Here is a 6,000-nt window from a genome sequence, read left to right on the forward strand (position 1 = left end):
GAAAAATATTTGCAACAACATTTCTATTTGTATTCTTAAAATGTTCCTTTTTATGTGTAAAAAAAGGAAGCAATGGTCTCTGTGATTCCAAGTTGGCCTTAACTTGAGTTAACCTGGATTTTTATTCCCAGGACCTTAGTGTCAGAAAAATCAGGGCGATTGTCATAGTAAAAAAAGAAGCTACTTTTCAAAGTATGTGTTCTTCTCCATTAAAAAAAAAATAGCAAGTTTCATAGCTGTCAGAAGGGTCAGAAAAGGATGTGACACAAGTGACAATGTGGTGGGTCAGATATGGCAAGCACATTTTCCCAAGCCCTGCTTGCCTAGGCAACTCATATTATCATGGCCCTGTATGTCTTACAAATGCTAATGATTGTGAAAATATGCTGATTATGTAAGCTTGGGTGTAGACTTCCTTTTACTACAAAGAACAATCTCTAAGCAGATTACTAAAAATAGTGGATACTATTTTTTCCCTGCAGTTCCAGGCTTACAAACTATGCTGAATTGGATATTCTCAATTTTCTCAATCTTCCAGCGGATGGCGATAGAGCAGCAAGTGGAGAGAGAAACGAGCAGAATGGCTCCTTGTGCCATGATATCAGCAGCAGCACATTTTAAAAAAATATTTGATGTAATACGATTGAAGTTTACAAGTTGCCCTTTCTCAACCAAGGAACATCTTGTCTTGTTTTTTCTTCTTCTTGCCTTGACTGTATCTGAATTATATTTTTATCTCTTGGTTGGAAAGTACTCTGTATTGAGTTGATTTCATGTGTTAACTTTGTTCTTTTATCTCTTTTGGATTCACTTTGCTTTTGAGTTCACTGGAATTCATCTCAAGTTATTGTCATTTGTGATTGGAGTGGTGTGGTTTTGGTGCATTCCTGATTAAAGGAACAACAACAACACAAAAAATAGACAGAGCAGGTAATATTGACTGATGGAACTGGTACTGGACTAAAAAGACTTGTGGGAGGGGGAGAGTCTAGTGGTGGAGGTGGTTTCCAATTTTTTTTATTAGTTTCTCAAAATATAAAATAGAAAGAAAAATGAAATAGTGGGAAAGTTAAGGAGATTAATGTAACATTGTTAGATCGGGTAATGAAAGGCATTAAAGGCTAGCGATAACAACAGCTCTTTATTGGTATACGTGCAGGCATCCACTGAATGCATGGTCGGACAGCTCCCTTTTTAAAGGGGAGCTGTCCAGCGCTCCCGCCAATCAGGGGCCTCTCTGTTCCCGCCGGCAAAGAGAGGACCTGAGTGGAAACTACTATTGTCTTGCTGCAACACCAGGGGGGGAAGTATCTAACAAACATGTTACACACAAATTTAATAACATGCCAATAGATGGTGCTAAAGTACTAGTAATGTCTGTGCTGTGCTTCGGTAGCTTTTCCCAGGGGCTTATGATTTCATTTAACTGTCTGGAGAAAGGCTTGGTTTCACTTAACAAACTTCTATCAGGAGGAAGTGCTCAAATTGCAGTGGCAAATCTCACTTCCCCTTTTATTGTAGATGTCCAGAGTAACAGAGTTGGAAGGGACCTTGTAGGTCATCTAGTCCTACCCCTGCCCAAGCCAGAGACCCTACACTATTTCTAACAGATGGCAGTTCAGTCTCTTCTTGAAAGCCTCCAGTGTTATAGCTCCCACAACGTCTGAAGGCAAGCTGTTCCATTGGTTGATTGGTCTCACTGTCAGAAAAATGTCTTCTTATTTCTAAGTTGAATCTCTCTGCATTTTCTGACCCCTGAATTGGATATATGCTGCAATTAGTGTGAATTTTAGATAGCAATGACATTGCAGGAAATTTTCCTTTTAAAGCAAAAGCTTGGGAAGGATTCCATGGATGAGAATCCTCAAGGGGAAAACAACTCAAGAAGCTTGGGAAATTTTGAAAAATGAGATTATAGAGCCCAGTCTAGCACAATACCAATGAAAAAGAAAAATAACAGCTCCCAAAAGAAACCAGCAGGGCTGCATAGAGAACTCTCTGACAAATTGAAAAACAAAAAGGAAAAATATAAAAAGTGGAAAGGGGGGGGACATAACTATGGCAGAATATCAGCAAATAGCCCGAGCCTGTAAAGATGAAGTGAGGAAAGCTGAGGCTCACAATGAAGAAAGGCTTTCCACAAAAGTAAAAAAAAAAAAAAAAACTTCTTCCAACATGTTAAAAACAAGAAAAAAGTTAAGGAAACAATTGGTCCATTGCTGGGAGAAAATGGCAAGAAGGTGACAAGTAACAGGGAGAAAGCAGAACTATTTAACTTATGTTTTGCATCTGTCTTTACACAAAGGGAAAAATCAGTCCAACTTACCAAAAACAGCACCATAAAAATCAGATTAGGAACACAAGCTGAAATAGGGAAGAAAATGCTAAGTGAGCACCTGTCTACCCTAGATGAGTTCAAATCACCAGGACCGGATGGATTACACCCCAGTGTTCTGAAGGAACTGGCAGACAAGATCTCAGAACCACTGAACTATATCTTTCAGAGATCCTGGAGCACCAGGGAACTGCCAGAGGACTGGAAAAGAGCTGATGTGGTTCCCATCTTCAAAAAAGGAAAAAGAATAGATCCAGGAAAATATAGACCTATCAGCCTAACCTCAATACCAGGAAAGATTTTGGAAAAGATAATCAAGCAACAAATTAGTGAACACCTAGAAATAAACAAATAATAGCCAAAAGCCAACATGGGTTGGTCAAAAACAGATCATGCCAGACTAATCTTATTGCATTCTTCAACAAAGTGACAAAATTAGTGGACCAGAGGAATGCCGTCGATATAATTTACTTGGACTTCAGCAAGGCATTTGATAAAGTAGACCATAACCTACTACTAGACAAAGTAGAAAAATGTGGGTTAGACAGCATCACCACCAGATGGATTCGTAACTGGCTGACCAACTGCACTCAATGTGTAGTCCTCAATGGAACTGCATCTACATGGAGGGAGGTTTGCAGTGGAGTACCCCAAGGCTCTGTTTTAGGCCCAGTACTGTTCATCAATGATCAGGATGAGGGGATAAATGGGGAACTCATCAAATTTGCAGATGATACCAAGATGGCAGGACTAGCCAACACTCCAGAAGATAGGCTTAAGATACAGAAGCATCTTGACAAACTGGAACATTGGGCACTATCTAACAAAATGAAATTCAATGGTGAAAAAAGTAAGGTTCTACATTTAGACAAGAAAAACAAAATGCACAGGTATAGTATAGGTGGTACCTTGCTCAATAGTACTAACTGTGAGAGGGATCTTGGAATCCTAGTGGACAACTATTTAAATATGAGCCAGCAGTGTGCAGCAGCTGCCCAAAAAGCCAACACAGTTCTAGGCTGCATAAACAGAAGGATAGAATCAAGATCATGTGAAGTGTTAATACCACTTTATAATGCCTTGGTAAGACCACACTTGAATATTGCATTCAGTTTTGGTCGCCACGATGTAAAAAAGATGTGGAGACTCTAGAAAGAGTGCAGAAAAGAGCAACAAAGATGATTTGGGGACTGGAGGCTAAAACATATGAAGAATAGTTGCAGGAACTGGGTATGTCTAGTTTAATGAAAAGAAGGATTAGGGGAGACATGATAGCAGTGTTCCAATATCTCAGGGGTTGCCACTAAGAAGAGGGAGTCAAACTATTCTCCAAAGCACCTGAGGGCAGAACAAGAAGCAATGGGTGGAAACTAATTAAGGAGAGAAGCAACTTAGAACTGAGGAGAAATTTCCTGACAGTTAGAACAATTAATCAGTGGAACGACTTGCCTCCAGAAGTTGTGAATGCCCCAACACTGGAAGTCTTTAAGAAGATGTGGGATAGCCATTTGTCTGAAATGGTGTAGGGTTTCCTGCCTAGGCAGGGAGTTGGACTAGAAGACCTCCAAGGTCCCTTCCAACTCTGCTATTGTATTGGTATCTTTTGTAAGGCTAATTTTATTCATAAGTCTTTGTAGTCTACATGTTTTCTTTGAGCAATTGTAGGATGATGTTCTGTATATAATTTGAAAAGAAGATCAGTATTAAATTTTAATTGTGAAAATTATTTAACTATGCATTGTGTGTTGGAATTGTTTTATTTTTTGGATACTGAGCCTTGGGTGTATTTTACCTAGCATAACTAATGTTCATGTCTTTTCCTTGTTCCCATTCCCATCATTCATTGTGATGAAATCAATTTGTAACGCAGAGAGGAGCTGCAGTAGTGTGTGTGAAACCAAGCACAAGGAAGGAAATTTAAACGTAGTACCCAATGAGATTATTAATTCCATGAAAACTCCTTACATCAGAAGTATTGGATTTTTGAAATTAAACTGGAGTAACTTTCAAGACATGATGGATATTGCATCTTGGTATCTTGAGAGACTAGCTTGGATGGTGGATACTTCTTATTTGGTTGATTTTTGTAAACATGGATTCTGTTTTCTATAAAGGTTGTAATAAGTTATGTGTTCTATAAATGAAATTGTATGTTATATTCTATAATACCTACTTAATATCTCCTTTAAAGTTATATACAATGAAATTATTATATATTTATTTACAAACTCTGAAAGATGAAGGAAAAGCAAACAAGGCAGAAATAATATTAAGCATTAATACAGAGAGGGCTCGAGTGAAAAGATCAGCCATCTCTAAGCTAGAGGCATCTGATAACTTAAAGGGAAGAGGCTTTCCAGCCTGCACCGGATAAAACCACTGAAAAGGCTCCGGAGTGTTACTCGAGGACAATTAGCTTTTGCCATAGGGCCTCCTCTGATGATCTGAGTGACAAATCATCTTTGTAGCAGCCACTTTAAAACAGAATTTAAGCTTAGAGTCAAAAACTCAAAAAGAAAATAGAAGTTGTCTGATTTATTTTTTAAAACTTTACAGTTTTGAACTTTATAACTGAATTTAAATAGGCATAAATGCCCTTATCTTAAGCCTTTTCTTGGATACTAAACTGTATTGATTTGTTATAGCTTTATATGCCATGGCTTTACCCAGAGAATCCTGGAAGCTGTAGAAACTAGACACAAACTGTAGTTCAGTGATGAGAATTCTGTTAGTGGACTCTACTTTTCTCTTTATAGAATTATAGCATTTGGGGTTCTCCAGAATGTGTGAAATCTATAGTAATAAGACCAGGGGTGAAATTCAGCAGGTTCTGGAGAACCGATAGCGGAAATTTTGAGTAGTTTGGAGAACTGGCAAATACCACCTCTGGCTGGCCCCAGAGTGGGGTGGGAGTGGAGATTTTTCAATATCCTTCCCCCAAGATTGGGGAGGGAATGGGGATTTTGCAGTATCCTTCCCCTGCTACGTCCACCAAGCCATGCCCATAGAACCGGTAGTAAAAAAAATTAAATTTCATCACTGAATAGGACCTGCCTCCCTATGGCACTCTTTCATCCACAGAGTGAGATTTTACAAAAGGCAATTAAGTCAACGAATTCCATGGTTAGTGGGAAACATAGCTCAAACGTACATTTGTTTTAACTAATCACAGTTTTAGAATAACTAAAGTTTAAGAATTCAACATACTGAACTGCAAATCTTAAACAAAAGATAATTCTATCTTTCCATAGCCATGCTGAAAGAAGAAAACAAAGAACATAATAATGGATGACATTAGGAATAGCAATTATTTTTAGTGAGGTGCATAAAGCTTTTGAATATTATCTTCCTGCTGAGAAAGAAGGGAAGGTAAACTATTGATCTTTCTGGGACTGTTTACTCTGACTGTTCACTTTTATTTGTTTTTTTTTCTTGTCAGCCTAGAATAAAGTACAGTGGAGAAAACAGAAGTTATTTTGGCAAAAGTAATTGCTACAATTGCAAGAAACAAAATAGCACATTACAGAAAGTGCTTTTGTGAGTTAAAATATATGATCCCCTCCCTCCCGAAGCATAGAAATTGGACATTTCATTTGTAAAACCACTTTGAATGAGTTCTCATTAAAGTAGCCACGTCTTTTTTTCAAGCATGAGGCAAAGAGATT

The sequence above is a fragment of the Natrix helvetica genome (assembly GCF_964273705.1).
Source record: "Natrix helvetica genome assembly, chromosome: 4".
NCBI lineage: Eukaryota > Metazoa > Chordata > Lepidosauria > Squamata > Natricidae > Natrix > Natrix helvetica.